Raw genomic sequence first — 19403 nt, 5'->3', positions numbered from 1 at the left:
GCTGCTCGGGACTGGGGTGCATGCCAATCCCATGGGAGGAGGCAGGATTGCTTGAACCCGGGAGGCGGAGGTTACAGTGAGCTGTGATCCCACCATTGCACTCCAGCCTGAATGACAGAGCAAGACCCTGTCTCAAAAATAAAAATAAAAAGCAAAAGATATCAACAGACCATTCATAAGAGAAAAAAAATACAAAGCCAAGAAACATAAAAAGATGTTCAATATAGCTACTAAATAAGAAACTACAAATCAAAGCAGTATGAAATGTCATTACATAACCATCAAATGGAAAATATTTAGAAGACTAACAATCTCAATATAAGTGCAGATACAGAGCACGAGGACTTCTTATCCCTGGAGATTTGAAGGGTAATTTGGTACAACACCTCTGGAAAGAAAACATTTGCTCTTTGATCCAGCAGTTCCACATGTAAGAAAGTAATAGAGAAACTTTTGCAGAAGTTCCATAGGGAAAATGGCACAAGAAAGTTCATTGCATTATTCGTAATAGAAAAAATACATACAGCATGTCATCAATAAAATAAATTTTGAAAACATGCAAAAAGATGGATTCACACGTGGGATGTTAGTGTAATTTTTGAACGCCACAAAATTGAATTTTGTAATTTTAAGGTAGACACAAAATTGGAGCTGATGGTTACCTCTGGGTGAAAGACAGGGAAGAGAAAGGGTCGTGGAAGGGTATTCCAGGAGCTTTGATGGGACGTGTGTTGTTTTGTTTCTTAACAAAATAGAAAGCAAGTGTGACAAAATGTTAGCACTCAAGGGAGTTGGGTGGGGAATGTGTTGTGTGTTATAAACTTTTCTGTGTATTTGAAATATTGTATATTTTAGGGAAACCATTCAAAGGTATGCCTCTTAATCTCATGACTTTCTTTCTCTCTCCAGGAGAGTGATGCTCACCAGCCCCACCCTCATTGCCAGGGGACATTGCATGCTGCGGCTGTCATGCCTCACGCTTGTGCTGTACGTGCCCAGGCCTCTGTAAATGGAGAGAATGGGGTGAGCTGACAGTTCTTCAGGCTCTGCCCAGCAGAAGATATTATGCAGTCTTCTCATCTCTTCTTGAAATGGGCTACCTCCCACTGACCACTAGGTGGGACATCAGCTTGCCAGTTGCCCAATAAATGCAGTGTCTATAGAATCCTTTTTTTTTTTTTTTTGAGACGGAGTCTTGCTCTGTTGCCCGGGCTAGAGTGCAGTGGCCAGATCTCAGCTCACTGCAAGCTCCGCCTCCCGGGTTTACACCATTCTCCTGCCTCAGCCTCCCGAGTAGCTGGGACTACAGGCGCCCGCCACCTCGCCCAGCTAGTTTTTTTGTATTTTTAGTAGAGATGGGGTTTCACCGTGTTAGCCAGGATGGTCTCGATCTCCTGACCTCGTGATCCACCTGTCTCGGCCTCCCAAAGTGCTGGGATTACAGGCTTGAGCCACCGCGCCCGGCCGTCTATAGAATTCTTGAAACAGCCTCTGTGTCTGAGAGGGGCCCATGCTCAGAAGACTGTCCATGGACCAGCCTAAGTGGTGCACTTCCTGAGTCTGGGAGCAGCATCTCTTTGAACCCCTGCTGAGGACACCGATTTGGGAGTGCAGTGAGTAGCGTGCTTCTAATTTACATAAATGTAAACAGGGATTCAATGAACTGGACTTTTCTTTGTTCATAATTGGTTTTTTTCTGGCTAACTATGGGTTGGGAGAAGGAAGAGAAGAAATGGAAAATAGCATTTATTTGGGGTCTGTTATGGGCCAGGAAGCAAATTACAGCTTTATCTCATGTAACGCTTATGTCTATCCTTTGGGAGTGGCATCATTTCCCAGTTACAGATGAGGAAGCAGTGGCTCAAACATGTCAGATGCCTCACCCAACGTCCAGTGAGCGAGCAGCACACAAAAGGTTTGAACCATCTCTTTCTGCCAACAAAGTCTGGTTTCCACCACGCTCCCTCTCCAGAAAACTTTTGGAGTAAAACTCTGAGAGAGGGGCAGAGAGAGAGCGAGAAAATATTTTGTATAATTTAAACACTTTCAGGCACAGCCATAATAGAAACAGATAAGAAAACAGATAAAAGACCAATCATTTCCTGGTCTTGGTCGTGCCTGTGCCAAAATAACAGAAAAAATAAAAATAAAAATCACTCTACCTTATTCTTTCTTATTCTTTCCACAAAACGTGTTTAGTGTTTTTTGTTTTTGTTTTTGTTTTTGAGACAGAATCTCGCTCTGTCACCCAGGCTGGAGTGCAGTGGCGCGATCTCAGTTCACTTCAAGCCCCACATCCCGGGTTCAAGCAATTCCCCTGCCTCAGCCTCCCTAGTAGCTGGGACTACAAGCGTGCGCCACTGCACCTAGCTAATTTTTATATTTTTAGTAGAAACGGGTTTTCACCATGTTAGCCAGGATGGTCTTGATCTCTTGACCTCGTGATCTGCCTGCCTCGGCCTCCCAGAGTGCTGGGATTACAGGCATGAGCCACTGCACCCAGCCCAGACATTTATTTTCTCACAGTTCTGGAGGCTGGAAGTCCGAGATCAAGGTGCCTGTAGTGGGGGTTTCATTCTGAAGCCCCTCTCCTTCGCTTGTAGATGGCGTCTTCTCCTGCGTCTACACAGGGCCTTCCTTTTGTGCCTGGCTGTGTCCTAATCTCCTCTCTTTACAAAGATGCCAGTCAGTTTAAATTAGAACCCATCCCTGTGACTTCATTTAACCTCAGTCACCTCCTTAAAAGCCCTATCTCCCAATCCAGTCACATTCTGAGGTACTGGGGGTTAGAACTTCAACAGATGACTTTTGGGGGACACAATTCAGCCCCTGACAGAGAAAATTCAAGGTGTCAAGGAACCAAATCAGGGTTTTGGGGGTATTTGCAAACAGCAATAGATGGTGTGTATGACCTTGTCTAGCCACCAAACTGGGAGAGAACCATCCTTTCCAGAAATATCTCAGTTGACTGGCACCAGAGGTGGATAATTAGTCAACTCCTTTTTTCTTTTATAGTCTTTTGAACATAATTATCACAAGGATTCTGGGGAGATTATAGGGTATAATAGTTTAATCTCCTCAAATTTCCCTATAAAAACAGACTGAATAACTAGCATATCAAAATCAAACACTTTGTACTTCTACAACAAAATCAATGACCAGGGATCCCAAAGAATCTCACAGTAAGAGTGTGTGGCACAAACCACCAACAGCTGCAGGACCCACGTGGTATGAGGATCTGGGTAAGGGGAAACAACTGGCAAGTCGGGGAAGTCAACTGGGATTCCAACAGTCCAGAGGACAGGAAAACACAACACTGCTGACCTGTGTTCACTGAAAGCATAGAGCTCCAATCCAAGAGTGGCAGGCTGAGAGATGGCTCTACCAGGTTCAGTTCCTGGGTGGGTAAAGGAGACCACAATACTATTCTGACCACAGTGAAGCAGCCTGTAAGTCTTCAAAGCTAGCAAACAAAATGTTCAGATAGGAGAAATGACTCAGAAGAAAATGGGGAATGGGAACAGAATGTCAGATCTCAGAAAACACAAGGCAGTATTTTTGAAATCATTTTACAAAAACAACAGAAAAGGGAATGTAGACTCATGAAGTTTGAAAACTTATCTTGACCTATACCTCATCCTATGAACAAAGAAAAACTTGCTTCACTTTATAAAAGCAATAAAATGGATGATAGCCAAGTCTAATGTAGTAGTTATAAGAGAAAGCAGAATAATAACATATTAATAACAACAATAATATTGGCCCTACAATGAAAATACAACAGACAGGTATACATACAATGAAGATGCAAATGTAACCTAATCTTTGAAATGAGGTAAAAAGAATTAGGAAAATGATAGAAGTCATTAAAGTATCATTTAAATCACAACCAGAAACATTTAGAAATTTAAGATTTGAAAGACAGATGAAGATGATAGAACACGAAACAGAATTAGAAGTACAAAGGAAATTTTTCAGAAATAAAAACTAAATTAGAAGGGACATCAGAGCCAATAAACAAAACAAATAATGCCTTAAAAGAATGGAAAATGGAAAAATGAAAAAAAAAAAGGAGATTTTACAAAATTAAAAAGATGTTAAGAGTTTCAACTTCTGGTTAGGATGTAAAAGATCACAAAAGACGACCACTCCAGCAGAGCAAGGATAAAGCACTGGTAAGCTATTAAATTGTCTTTTTCTTTAAAACCATTTAAAACCTATAGATTAGAAAGCCAAATAAACTAAATTCCAGAGAAGGATGAGCCCATGTCAGTTAAGCAAACCTGGTCCCTTCGAGTCATGTGGTAAGTTGTCAAGCATGGGGTCATAAATGGACAGAAAATCAAGTTTGCTACAGGCAAATGAAATTTGGGGGAATAAGGAGAAACTAACCGGAAATTTCACAGCTGGTGTTAGACTTGAACCTGGAGGAATCCCAAATACAGCACTGGACATCTCTGTCTGTCTTCCAACTCTCTCCCATAGAAATTTATTGAATAAATGGTATCCAAGAAGTCAGGAGATGACACAGAAAAGCAGAGAGAAATGTTGTGGTGTCATGGTGCTTAGATTTCATAGCCTTGCTGGAGAGAGGGTGATCTCACACTCAAGCTATTTGAAATCAGAGGTGAACTAAATCAACTAGAGTGGCAACCTCAACTCTAATTCAGCTCAACTAATTATTAGATTAAAGAGCTCAGATCCTAATCCAAGATACCTGACACACAAAAGGGCAAGCACTTCCTAGAAAAAATAAGTACTTCTTTCAGTCTCCACTGCTATGCTATAAATAAACTGCAGCATTCAATAAAAAAAAAAAATTACAAGCTGGCTGGGCCTGGTGGTGCACACACGCCTGTAATCCTAGCACTTTGGGAGGACAAGGGAGGCGGATTTACAAGGTCAAGAGATCAAGACCATCCTGGCCAGTATGGTGAAACCCTATCTCTACTAAAAATACAAAAATTAACTGGGCATTGTGGACCACGCCTGTAGTCCCAACTACTCGGGAGGCTGAGGCAGGAGACTCATTTGAACCTGGCAGGCAGAGGTTGCAGTGAGCCAAGATTGTGCCACTGCACTCCAGCCTGGTGACAGCAAGAGTCCATAAAAAAAAAAAAAAAAAAAAAAACTACAAGCCATGCATATAAACTGGGAAGTATGACCAATAATCAAAAGAAAAAGCAGTCAGTAGAAATAGGCCCACAGATGACCCACAGTTGGCATTAGCAAATAAAGATTTTAAACTAATTAATATATATGCTGACATTTTTAGAGGGAAATATGGGCAAAATGGGTGAAAATATAAAGAACTTTAGCAAAGAAATGAAAACCCCAAACAAGAACCAAATGGAAATTGTAGAACTAAAAAATACAATACCAAGGTAGAGAATTCAGCAGGTGGGCTTAATAGCAGAATGAACAAAATAAAGCTTTGGTAAACTTGAAATTCTCAGTAGAAATTCTCTAAATTGAAGCATAGAAAAAAAAAGTATTTTTTAAAAAGCAGAGGGTGACAGAAATGTAAGGTAATACCAAATGGTCTAATACACATGTAATTGAAGTTCCAGAGAAGAAGAGAGACAAAATAGGTCAGAATAAACATTTGCAGTGATGCTAGCTGAAATTTTTTTTTCCAAAACTGATGAATGACAGCAATACACAGAATCCAGAATTAGACCACTGTCTCCATCCACTTCAATTTCCCTCTATCACACTTCCCCTCATGACTGGTGGGACTGGAGTGGCTGCAGTGATTTTTATGATTGGGCTCAGGGATGGGGTTTAGTTTGGGTTTAACAGGATAAATATATGTGCTTCAAAATTACTTCCACATAGGCCGGGCGCGGTGGCTCAAGCCTGTAATCCCAGCACTTTGGGAGGCCGAGACGGGCGGATCACGAGGTCAGGAGATCGAGACCATCCTGGCGAACAAGGTGAAACCCCGTCTCTACTAAAAAAATACAAAAAAAAACTAGCCGGGCGAGGTGGCGGGCGCCTGTAGTCCCAGCTACTCGGGAGGCTGAGGCAGGAGAATGGCGTGAACCCGGGAGGCGGAGCTTGCAGTGAGCCGAGATCCGGCCACTGCACTCCAGCCTGGGCAACAGAGCGAGACTCCGCCTCAAAAAAAAAAAAAAAAAAATTACTTCCACATAAACTTATCACTAGCTAGTCTAGTGTAGAAATGACCTCTAGGAATACTCCTCCTACACACTCTTCCAATTCACCCAGCTTGGCGACACAAATATCACAATATATGGGCATTGAGCATCTCATTTCTTTAACTCATGGGAAAAAAATCTGCCTACACAAGACCAAAAGTTTTAACTACCCTGATATTCTGCAATAGTTATATGTGGGGAGGTGAACGGGGGGCAGTTCAGGTTAATTGATGGAGTATTTTAAGCACACATATCAACTGGATTTTTCTTTGATGGGTCTAATTATAGAGATGTCCTTATAAACCTCTCCAACCTTTGAAACATGGTTATAATAGTATTATGAGGATTCTAGTATATGTTTTTACAGATTCAAGAGAGGGCCAGGTGTGATGATGCATGTCTGTACTCTCAACATTTTGGGGGGCCAAGGTAGGAAGACCACTTGAAGCCAAGCGTTCAAGACCAGCCTGGGCAACATAGCAAGAGCCTCTCTCTACAAAATAAGTAAATAAATAAATAAATAGCCAGGTAGAGTGGCACATGCCTGTGGTCTCACCTACTCAGGAGGCTGAGGAAAGGCAATCACTTGAGCCCAGGAGTTCAAAGCTACAGTAAATTATGATTGCACCACTGCACTCCAGCCTGCATGACAGAGTGAGAGAGAAACCCAAACACAACAGGAATGCCAAAAAAAGTACTAGAAATGTTGATGAAGCTTGAATATGTTAATTTAACTGTGATTTGAAAAGATGTTTTGGAATGTTTCAATAAAACAAGGGAGAAATTACAAACTCTTTATGTAGACATGCATAAAAAGTACCTTTTTTGAAAGTTTAAAATTTGTCAAAAAGGCTAAAAGAAAATAATAGAGTATTTTAAAAGCTATAATGATGAATAATTAAACAACAGAAATTATTTCTATGTTGAAAAAGGAACTTTAATAACAAAAAAGTTTACACCAAAATCAGTAAATCATTAACAGGAAGATAAATTTCTAATAGAAATAATAAATAGTTTCTTGAATGATTTGATATCCAATTAATAATAAGAAGTGGGCTAGGCACAGTGGCTCACTCCTGTAATTCCAGCACTTTAGGAGGCTAAGGCAAGAGGATTGCTGAGCCCAGGAGTTTGAGACCAGCCTGGCCAACATAGTGAGACCCCTGTCTCTACAAAAAATCAAAAAAGCAGCTGGGTATGGTGGTACTCACCTGTAGTCCCAGCTACATGGGAGGCTGAGGTGGAAGGACTGTTTGACCCTGGCTAGCTGAAGCCACAGTGAGCCACGTTCACACCACTCTACTCCAGCCTGGGCAACAGCACAAGACCCTGTCTGAAAAAAAAAAAAAAAGTGAATCATAGGAACACATTGAAATAAGATTCCAATTTCTTGCTTTTGTGGCACTGAATACTGACACTGATTATGGAAAACTCATAATATGGGCATTCATGACCATCTGGATAATGAGGAAATGTCGGTTCAAAGACTACTTAAGCATAGTCAAGACAACCTGAAATGCCTTGAACGCTTAAAGCCCATGTGTGAAAGAAACTTGACAGAGGTCTTCCCAATTTTAACAACAATTCTAAAACTTTGCATGACATCATTACTAATAATGAGCTATGAGGCTAAAATAAATAAATAAATAATGTCTCACCTGTCAATAATAAATAAATGTTGATCCCAGATGCCAGAGGAAAGACCAGATTACCAATCCATTCTCTTTTTTAGAAAATTTTAAAAATTTTGTCAAATGAAGAGGAGAGCAAAGAATAGGTGCCCCCCCCCTCAAAAAAATACATAGTTAGTTAATATGAATAAAATACTAGGTTACTTTTCTGGATCCTTTTACGTGTGTGTTATTAAATTTATAATTGATGGTGATTGGTTTCTCTTCTAAATAAATAATCACTTTTATAACTAACTCCATATTCATAATTTCATATTATTAAATTAAAGTGGACCCCCAGAGGAGTCATACGTTTTGGACCTCATGAACCTAAATACACCTGCATGCAAAGTCCTGGACCTGTTTCAATGGCATCAGTCACAGTTCCTGGTGACAGTCAGGTGGAGGTGGTGTGTAGACAGGCCCTCAAAGGTCTTCAAATAGACTAACAATGTCTCTTAATTTTTATTAGCTTTTTTTGTTTGTATGCTTTGTCTTTTTTCCTAAAAGTGTGGTTTGAAGGGAAGAATTTTTTCAATTTTCTCAAGTTTTTCTCTCTGGTTTCACTGTTACTCATGAAAGCCAGAGGGCAGGGCTTTGGGCAATATGGTGTCCAATAATCCGAAAAAAATTTAAATATAGGACCACAGGATTAAAACTAACAGGAATAGTGTAAAATAACAGAGAAAATGTGAGTTGTGCTATGGTAAATGTGAGAAAATGTGACGGGTATCAAAGGGTAATGGTGGGGGGGCGGAGGGGAGGAGATGTCATGAGGCAGGGACAGCTGGGGACACCCAGACCCTGGCAGAACGGTAGAGCTGCCACACTGCCATGTGGTCACTCCTGGAATCATTTATTTTTAATAATTTGCATGAATAAAGAAAACAGCAAAACCATCTGTTTTGACAGCTAGGCCCATGCACCAGAAGACTTCTTGCAGAGACAAGGAAATCTAGCCTAATCCTAGAAGACCAGAGGATGCTGTATCAGCCATGGTGACAACGAGGCTCTACAAATGGCGGACTCTGTGCCTTAGGCTTTGCTAGGGACTTGATCATATTTCGTCAAATGTAACCCTTCCACAGACCTCAGAGATAGGCATTACTGTTAGCCCCACACAAGGAAACAAAGGCCCTGAGAAATGCAGGCAATGCAAGAGCTGGTGGCGAACTCCCACCCTGTGTTCTTTCTTCCCGGTGAATGCGCTGGGTGAAGCCTGGCGTCTGCAGACATCTTCTGTGTTCTTCCAGATGGATCCCACATTTCCTCAGGGGCTGATGAAAGCAGCTACGTGACCAAAAGACTAAAAGGAAGTGCCTGGAGAGTGGAAAGGTAACGCCACCAGAGTGAGAACACAAGGATTCGAGGCTCCGATGGGCTTCTGGCCAGCTTGGGCCTAATTTTCACCCCCTAAATTTCTCTTTCCCTGTGAGCAAAACAAGAACAACAGGCCGCACCGATGCAGCCTAATGAGCAAGAACGACAACAGGCCGCACTGATGCGGCCCAAACAATGAACAAGAACGACAACAGGCCGCATCGATGCGATGCGGCCCAAATAATGAGCCTGCTCTCAGTGCTTTCCAGACACTCTCTTACTCTTCACCCCCAGAACCTCGTCACTATCCCTACTGCAGATGGGGACACTGAGTGGAGAGTTTCAGTCACTAGCCCCAGGTCAGAATTTGAGCCCAGGCAGGCCAGCTCTAGTCTGCACCCCTAGCCACTAGCCACTGAGCACTGATCTGCCTTAGGCATCTACAGGGTTCCTGCCGGGCCACCGAGGACCGTTAGTGCTCTGGTTCTCCAAGTGGGGTCCTTGAGCCAGCAGCATCCGGGAACTTGTTAGAAATGCAGATTCCGGCCGGGCACCGTGGCTCAAGCCTGTAATCCCAGCACTTTGGGAGGCCGAGACGGGCAGATCATGAGGTCAGGAGACCATCCTAGCTAATACGGTGAAACCCCGTCTCTACTAAAAAATACAAAAAACTAGCCGGGCGACGAGGCGGGCGCCTGTAGTCCCAGCTACTCAGGAGGCTGAGGCAGGAGAATGGCGTAAACCCGGGAGGCGGAGCTTGCAGTGAGCTGAGATCCGGCCACTGCACTCCAGCCTGGGCGGCAGAGCGAGACTCCGTCTCAGAAAAAAAAAAAAAAAAAATGCAGATTCCCAGGCCTCATCACAGGCAGCTAAATCAGGCACTTCGAGTGCCTGGGGATGGGACCCAGCCATCTGTAACACGTCCTCCAGAGAAATCTGAAGCTTGCTCAAGTTTGAACACCACTGTTTCAAATGTTCTCTAAGGTTCTTTGCAGGGCTGAGCTAAAAAGGAGGCAGGGCCAGAAATGCACGATATGACAAAGGTGAAGCAAGGGGGACTCAGGGCCATGGGGACCTCTTTCTTAGTAGAATGCCTGGATGTGAAGAAGGCCTTGGGAATTAAGTCCAGTGTTCTAGAAATGCAGTAGTTACCACAGAAGGGCAAAGACCAAGAGGCGTCTGAAAGCGTGCAGGTGAGGTGAATTAAGACGGGGTCTAGTGAACAGTGAGCAAGGAGTTTTGCAAATCTGGATGGAAGCAAAATAAATGCAAGTTTCAAGTGAATGGTGAAATTGGTTCTGGCTGAAAATGATGGAAAATTGTCGAAATAAACTTTTCAGAACTCTGGAAATTAACTACAGGCTTGCAACAATTCCCGGAGATTTATTCAAGAAAAATGACTGAATCTCAGAGAGAACTGTGAGCTGCGCAGCATTTTACCTTGCCCTGTTGCCATCTCCTTCTTCCCAGCTCCACAGTAGCTGTAAATGCAGAAAGCTGGCAGCCGCTGGCTGGACAGGGAAGCCAGGGAGTGAAACTCCCTGAAAGTCCTACTCTCAGAGATCATCATTGTCTAACCTGTCTGGAAGTTCCCAGAAACTCCCGGTAGTCATCTGTGACAAAGAACATAGACTTTACACCCTTTATCCAGGGAAGTTATTTAATAAACAGCAGAAACAACAAAGCCTGGGGAGATGTGATTTCCAGAGTAACCACATTATGTTATTTCATATGTCCAGTCTTCAACCGCAAAAACAAGGAGACATAAAAAGATTCATGAAATACGGCCCATACATGGGGCGGAAAAGACAGATAGAAACTGTCCCTGAGGAGGCCCACATGTTGAACTGACTATATAAAGACGTCAAGTCAGTGATTACAAATACTGTATGGTCAGCCCTCCTATCCACATGCCCGCATTGCAATTTTCAATCCAGGATCGGTTGAATCCACAGATACAGAGGGTCAACTATCGGACTTAGAGCATCTACAGATTTTGGTATCCCCAGGGGTCCTGGAACCAATCCCCCACAGACACCAAAGGACAACTGTACGTTCAAAGAATTAAAGAAAGCCCAATCTAAAGAAATAAAGTACGAGACCCATGTCTCACCAAATACAGAACATGAATAAAGAGACAGAAATTAAGAAATTATCAAAATATATATCTATAAATTCTGGAGCTGAAAAGTACAGTAACCATAATGAAAAAATCACCAGTGGCTCAACAGCAGATTTGAAGGTAGGTCCACTGAGATTATCCAGGTTGAAGAAGGGAAGCTGCCTTAGTCAGTTCCAGCTGCTATAACAGAATGCCACAGACAGGGTGGCTTCAACAATAACTCTGTATTTCTCACTGTTCTGGAGGCTCAAAGTCTGAGGTCAGGGTGGCAGCATGGTCCTTTCTTAGCTTCGGTCCCAAGTTTGCAGATAGCTGCTTCCTTGCCATATCCTCACACGGCAGACAGCGCTCTGGTCCCTTCATCTCCTTATAAGAGCACCAGTCCCTTCTTGGGCTCCACCTCGAGACTTCATTCAAACCCAATTACCTCCCAATGACCCTGCCTCCAAATGCCACCACATTAGGGATTGGGGTTTCAACACATGAATTTGGGGGTTGGGTCACAAACATTCAGTCCATAACAGAATGGGAAAAAAAGGATTTTTTAAAATGATGTATTGGCCAGTGGCTCATTCCTTTAATCCCAGCATTTTAGAAGACCGAGGAGGGAGGATTGCTTGACCCCAAGAGTTTGAGACTAGCCTAGACAACAAAGCAAGACCTCATCTCTACAAAAAATAAGAAATTAGCTGAGCATGGTGGTGTGTGACTGTGGTCCCAGTTACTCAGGAGGCTGAGGTTGGAAGATCACTTGATCCCAAGAGTTTGAGGCTGCAGTGAACCGTGATTGCACCACTGCACTCCAGCCTGGGCAACAGAGCAAGACCTTGTCTCTAAATAAATAAACAAACAAACAAAGTTTCAGAGATCTGTGGGACACCATTGAGTGTCCCAAGATATTCACAATGGAAGTCCAAAAAGGTGTTTTCTGCCACAAGACCTTTGCACCAGCCATCTGCCAGAGTCATTCTACCCTTATATATCAACAGGGCTCACTCTGTTTCCTCTCCCAGGTCTCTCTCTCTTCAAATATCACCTACCCACTGGGGCCTTCCCTGATCTCCCCATGTAAAAAGCAACTCCCTGCCTCCTCTCACCACAAGCACCTCCAATCCTGCTGCACTGCTTTGTTTACCTGTGTAGCTGCTGTTCATCTGATATTCTGTGTCTCCATTTGATTCTTTGGTTGTGGTCTCCTCCCACTCCTAGGGGTAGGTTCTAGGAAGGATAAGAGGTCACTGTGAGTCACTGTCACACCCTAGCTACCAGCAAAGTCTTGGCATCCTATAGATGCTCAACAAATACTTTTTGAATGAGTGAATTCAATCAGCCATAAAAATGTCTAAATGCAACCAGGCAGAGTGGCTCATGCCTGTAATCCCAGCACTTTGGGAGGCTGCATCAGGCAGATGATTTGAGCCCAGAAGTTCAAGACCAGCCTGGGCAATATGGGGAAACCCTGTCTCTACAAAAAATACAATAATAAGCTGGGTGTGGTGGTGTGTGCCTGTAGTCCCAGCTACTTGGGAGGCTGAGGCGGGAGGACTGCTTGAGGCCGGAGGTCAAGGCTGTAGTGAGTTGTGATCGTGCCACTGCACTCCGGCCTGGGTGACAGAACAATACCTTATCTCAAAAAGAAAAAAAAAAAAAAAAAAGTCTAAATGCTTTCATCCAGAAAATTCACTCCCGGGAGATTAAGCAAATAATTCAAGAGAAGAGAAAAGTTATATGAATGCAAATGTTCATTGTCATAGCATTGTGTTTGTCAAACTTCATTTTACCAAGGGCACAGGGAAGGCTCATAAGGAAAAATCAGCATAGGGAGTCGGGTTTTCAGGAAACGTTCCTGAGAAGAGAGAGTTTTGAACAGAATCTTAGAGGAAATGGCAATTTTGTTTTGGCAGAAGAAAGACACAAGCCAAAGTCCCAGGAAGAAGAATGGGTCCTCACAAATGAAACCTGCAGGGTACCAGTCACCTGAATCCGTGGGACCCTCAGGGGGAGTACAGTTAGGGGCTCGGAGCAAAGCTGGTGATGAAGTGAGAGGCGCAGTCAAGAAATCCACCTGAAATTCAGTATAAACACAACTGAGCTCTTCTCAGTAAACATTAGAGAACTTCAAAATACTGGAAAAGTAATGTTGGCATCTTACAGAAACTGTTTTAAAATACCTGCAAATGTGCAATATCTGAGATTTGCTCTTCCAGATCAGGAAAGTCATTCTGCCACTCCTGGCAGATCCTGTCAAACGGACGCCCACGGAGTCTCTAACACAGAACCAGCTCAGATCGGCAAGGGCAGGACCTCTCTGTCTGGCGAACACTTCCACGCCTATTAAGGATCCTGTATCAGATCATTCGGGAGCTGTCAGTGTGTTTGCAACTCTGTCAGAAAAGATTTGAGAGTAACGTCAACAGGAAGAATGAGAAGCAATTCCTCTACGTGTGAAAAGTCCTCAGACAGGAAAACTCTTCAGGCAAAAATATTTGAGAACATGACAATAACGACAATGACAATGACAACAGTCTTGGGGCATAAATGGATCAAAGGACATTTATGGGGTTTCTCTCTTAGGCGATGGGCAAGTAATTTAGGCACAGGTAAGCTGAGTGACAGTCATGGGAAATTGTAAGCACTAACTTGCTTGTTCGGCAAACCTTTATGGAGACCTGTATCCCATTGGGCACAGCTTTGATCCCAAGGCTGTGTGGTCCTGCTGTCTCACCACACCCTCAAGGCCCTGCTGGGAGGCAGGAGGTGTGAGAGTCGGTTCTAAAATATCTTCTTCTCCTTCCCAGGCCTCAAAAGCACTCCTTCTCCCCCTCCCCCATCACTAAACTTGTGGCAAAGTCTCTTCAACAAGTTTAGACTCACACAAGGCTGGAAGAAGGGTGGTCTTCAATCAGTTTCTTAAAGCAAGGACATGTGAAGAGTACAGCTATCTGCTCAGAATGGGCATGAGGAGGAGATAGAAAAAAGAGAACAAAACACAAACTAGCCCATCTCATTACTATCACAGGAAACTACAAGCCATTAGCAGTGTCTGAACAGCAGAAAAGAAAATGATCGAAAATATGCTGTCATCGGTTGAGCACGGTGGCTCACACCTGTAATCCTAGCACTTTGGGAAGCCGAAGTGGGTGGACTGCTTGAGCTCAGGAGTTCAAGACCAGCCTGGGGGACATGGTGAAACTCCATCTCTACTAAAATACAAAAAATTAGCTGGGAGTGGCAGCGTGCACCTGTAATCCCAGCTACTCGAGAGGCTGAGGCAGGAGAATCACTTGAACCTGGGAGGTGGAGGTTGCCATGAGCCGAGATCATGCCACTGCCCTCCAGCCTGGGTGACAGAGCAAGACTCTGTCTCAAAAAAAAAAAATGCTGTCATCAAATTATGCTTCTGGCCTTGATGGAGAACCAGAGGAGCCCTTCCACTGCAAAAATATAAAATTTAAAAAAATTACTGGACGAAATACATGAAAAGCCTGCTTTTATACAATTGGATGTGAACAGGAGCTTCAGAGTGTAAACTAAAAATAAAATCCTAAGTGCCCCCCACAAATTAAACGAGCCCTCTCTCAGCCAAAGGGACCCCTGAAAACCCTTAAAAATTGAGTTCCCAGCCATGACAAGATGGGCGGTCAGACATGCCTCGTTAACGCCTTCCATGTTGTGGTTTAGACACAGCTGATGAGCATTAATGCTAAAATAGAGGTCATAAAACTGACAACAGATTCTGTGACAATAAGATATCAAACTATAAATAAGACCTATGGCCACGCCAGGTGTCAGGTTCACGACTACGCCAAATGTCACGCTCGGGGTCAGGTTCCAGCCCATGCTGAGGTTCAAAGGGAGCGGGTAGATGAGCAGAAAGAACAGTCATGGGGCCGTAGGCAGGTGAATATGGTTTTATTCAGCAGCAGCTTTCATCAACAGCTTTCTCACGCTGTCCGCCCTGTCTCGTCTGCTTAGTCTGGTGGCTCCCACACACACAGCTGCGCAGCCAGCTCTCCCTTGCCTTCAAGGTTGGCGGCTTAACTCTGTCTCTCTCTGGGCACCAGTGAGCCAAGCTGTGTCCTGGCTCCCCTCTGTCCATCTGCAAAGATGGACAGCTGTGACTTTCTCTGGGTGCCAGCGCCTGTAGTGTCGGCAGGGCAATTATACCTTTCAGAGACAATAGTGGCTTAATGCCAAGGGATGGCCTTCCCATGTGATGGCTCCATGGATGTGATAACAAGTGGAGTCATACACCTGCGCTCTAAACTCGCTGAGTCACGCAGGATGTAAACATCCCACCTCAGCCTATCCTTGATCAAATCACAGCCATGTTCCTTATACCAAGCAAGGGTTGAGTCACTCACCCCTATGCTTAAAGAATAAATGCTGTTCTAGCAGCCACAGGGTTTTTCTTTTTCTCTATCATCTAAATAAGCACTGGTCTCAGGATAAGCAACATTAAAACAATTTGCAGCTCATGCAGATAAGACAGAGGGCCCAGCCATAACTACAGCTTTGATTGTACAAGATACTGATGTCAGTAACTTTCTCTAGATGAGACACCACCAATCCAATCATGACCTAGTCCTAGCCAGTTTACAGAGGCTGCACACTTGAGTGCTTCTGTGTCCTAAAAAGAACTTTTGACCTATAAGGTCTAATTGTAATACATTCAAATGTCATTTTCCACTCCAAGTGAACATGGGTTGTATGTTACATGCATGTTTGTTCAATATGCATGTCAGGACCCCCTTCATGAATACTCACATCTCCTCTGATAACCTGTTGAATATGTACATTTGGTCAACATGTTCAACTTAAATTCCTGACTTACCCCTTTTTCCCCCAGAGAGCCTGTCTCTGGTCTTTGATGGAGGCTCTTCCCAGCCTACAGGATGGCCACCCTGCAGGCCGTAACCCCTTATAAGAAATAAAGTCTCCTTGGCAGGCGTGGGGGCTCATGCCTATAATCCTAGCACTTTGGGAGGCCAAGACAGGAGGACTGCTTGAGGCCAAGAGTTCAAGACCAACCTAGCCAACATAGTAAGACCCTGTTGAGGCAGGAGAATGGGGTTGAGAAGCAGGAAACCTAAGGCCAATTCATGTTGACTTCCAGAACTAAATCAAAAGGAAAACCCCAACTTTTCACAGCTAAGTAACAAAAGGACCAGAGGCAAACCCTCCATGCCTTCCCATTTTCTACATCCAGTCAGACTGCAGGCTAAGTCTTTGTTTGCACAGAAGTGTAAGTTTGTAACTTCACTTTAGCCTCTGATTGGTTGCTTTCCACAACCAATCAGACATTTGCATAGGGTGTAACCTTTGCAACTTCACTTCAGCCTCTGCAATCAGACAGATTGCAGGCCACTACTTCATCTGCATGCGGTGTAGAGCAAGTGGCCAATGGGAAACCTCTAGAGGGTATTTAAACTGCAGAAAATTCTGTAACGAGGCTCTTGAGTCCCTATGCTCAGGTCTGATCCCATCTTGTGGAGTGTACTTTCGTTTTCAATAAATCTCTGCTTTTGTTGCTTCGTTCTTTCCTCGCTGTGTTTGTGGGTTTTGCCCAATTCTTTGTACAAGATGCCAAGAACCTGGACACCCTCCACCGGTAACACTGCCTCTATTTGAAAAAAAAAAAGTGAAACCCTGTCTCTACTAAAATACAAAAATTAGCCAGGCATGGTGGCAGGTGCCTGTAATCCTAGCTACTTGGGAGGCTGAGGCACGAGAATCGCTCAAACCCGGGAGGCAGAGGTTGCAGTGGGCCGAGATCGTGCCACTGCACTCCAGCCTGGTTGACAGAGCAAGACTTTGTCAAAAAGAAAAGAAAAGAAAAAAAGAAAAGAAAAGGGAAGGAAGGAAGGAAGGTCTCCTCGTCCAAATTTATAGACTGTGTGATTTTTAAGTTAACAAGAGACAATCTGGTTTTCAAAGCCTGACTGCCTGCAAGAATATCAGGATGGGGGGAGGACGCTGCAGACACGCATGGTCACATGGCCGCTGACACTAACTCACTCAAGGCAGACAGATGTGGCAGAGAAAATCAAGTATTCAGCCTGGGAAATGCTGAGCTTCAAGTGAACAAGGGACAACCAGGTGATGCCAAGCAGTGACTGGGGATGTAAAAGTAAGGCGCAAGAAGGAAGAACACCACGCCTGGGTTTGGAAGTGCACTGGAATAAGCCTGTTGTGTAGCGTCTTCGTGCAAAAACACTTTCCATCTCCTCCACATTTATCTGGTCTCCTTTGCCTAAAAGACCATTTCAAACGGAGCCATTAGGAGCCAGCTCCTGGACTCCCACAAGCAAAGTAAATAGCTTTGGCACCCAGCATCTGACTGTGCTAACTGAAGTCGAGTGGAAAGGCTGGGCTGGGAAAAAGCCTGAACTCCTGGGTGAGAATGACGTGGATTCAAATTTCAACTCTGCCACCTACCAGCTGTGCTTCCCGGAGTCATCCACAACCTCCTGAGCTTCAGAATCCTCTTGAGTGAAACAGAGATAAAACTCATCTCATAGGGTAATGAATTTCACAAACCCGTACCCAACTGGAGGCACTCGGTGGTGGCAGCTGCGGCGTTTGCGCTGTAATTGTTGCTGGGCTCCCTCTCCCCCTCCTAGACTCAGCCCCACTGAGCAGCCCCGGCTTCCACAGGTCCCCATGAGTCACACTGGTGCCTGGTGCTGCAGAGCTGGAGGGGGCTGTGGGGAAGGAAGCTCAGCTGGCCACCCCAGGAGGGCTCATGGAAATCCTGAGCGTGACTCAGCTGTGACGATCTGAATTCACATTTGTGATTTGTCAGACACACAGGAACGAGGCCAGCATCAGCCTGCCACCTTCTGCCAGGAAGAAGATAACCAATGCTAGCAACTGTTAGTCACCACAGAGGCTTCGCTGCAGATTCACCTCGGGAATGCAGGGGCTGAGGGGCTGTCCTGAGGTCCAGCAGACGTTCCCCGGGGGTACAGGCGTGAAAAGCAAGTTGGGACTGGGCTTAGATGTCGTGGAGAGGGGACATGGCCTCTGCAAGGATCTTCCCAGAAGGGTGCCCTCAAGGCACCACGACGGCACGGGCAGTAAGGACGTGGACTCTCAGGGCAAGCCTGCTTTCTTCCGAGGCAACTCCGGAGTTTTAGGGCATTCGCTGGAGGGCCTCATGCGGGACGGCTGCACTGCAAGTTGCTGGAGACCAGAGGACGCAGGGCGCGAAGCTCAGCAAGCAAAGGTGACCACCCATCCCGAGAGATGGTAGCAAATACCGGAAAAGCCACCCTGGGACCACGCCTGCGCGCTCGGAGGACGCCTTGGCGACCGCAGCAGCACCGCCCCCCTCCGCCCCCCCGCCCGCCCCCGAGCCCGGGGCCCGGCGCCTAGGGCGTGGCCAGGGAGCTCCCAGTCAATCGACGCGGCGGACGCACGGTCATGAGGGCGCTGAGGACGCGGACGGTCACGTGGCTGTCGAGCCCGCCGGGCTCTCTAGCCTTGGGCCCTTCGGAAGCGTCTGCGGACCCCTGGAACCCTAGCGGCTGGGTCCTCTTGCGGGAGCCGCCTAAGCCGGCTGCTCGCGGCCGGCTTAGTCCCGCCGCGACCCCGAGAGGGGGCTGCGTTCAGAGGCGTGCGTGGGGGCTTCCGAGCCTGCGATTTCCCGGCTTTTAAGCATCTTTGTCTCCACTCTCCACGTAGTCCTCTCAGGAAAACTTGAGGCCCGAGAAAACGTTCCAGCAGGAAATCTGGGGAAATCGGATGGGAGCTGCGCATGCCAGGAACGCGCCAGCTGCTCCCAGATACATGTCTCCTTCCTGCAACTACTCTGCGGGGCGGGCTTCCTGGTCCCTGCCTTAGAGATGAGGAAACAGGCTCAGAAGGCGCTGAAAACCTTCCCCGAGGCTGCACAAAGCCAGGCTTTTCCCACCAGGACACCTCACTCGCTGCTTCTGAGTGACCAGCCTGGTGCCACACTTGGGGTGTGAGGGGAAGGGCTCAGCTACGTTCAGTGCACTGGGCCCTGTCCCGGAGGAGCCAGCTGCCAAACCTAACCTCGTGTCTTCAGGACAAGACAGCCTGTCACCGGTGCCAGAGTCCCCGGCCTTGGCACTGCCCTGGGCTCAGAGGAAGGAGGAGGCCTAC

General features: G+C 45.5%; 1 long non-coding RNA gene across 2 annotated transcripts; it reads right to left on the bottom strand.

The window, feature by feature from the left end:
- Positions 1–1466: 1466 nt before the first annotated feature.
- On the bottom strand, positions 1467–18608 carry LOC117095769. Of its 2 annotated transcripts, XR_004442165.1 has the most exons (5): positions 17712–18608; positions 13445–13657; positions 13251–13338; positions 12409–12491; positions 1467–1585 (listed from the first exon to the last, which is right to left on the bottom strand). It is a non-coding gene; the product is annotated as an uncharacterized LOC117095769 (long non-coding RNA). The 2 variants fall into 2 exon arrangements; XR_004442166.1 differs by lacking the exon at positions 13251–13338.
- Positions 18609–19403: the final 795 nt, after the last annotated feature.

Source organism: Trachypithecus francoisi, unplaced genomic scaffold (assembly GCF_009764315.1).
Source record: "Trachypithecus francoisi isolate TF-2019V2 unplaced genomic scaffold, Tfra_2.0 Lachesis_group14, whole genome shotgun sequence".
Taxonomy (NCBI): domain Eukaryota; kingdom Metazoa; phylum Chordata; class Mammalia; order Primates; family Cercopithecidae; genus Trachypithecus; species Trachypithecus francoisi.
The sequence above is the reverse complement of the archived record's forward strand: the minus strand, read 5'-3'. Positions and strand labels throughout refer to the sequence as shown.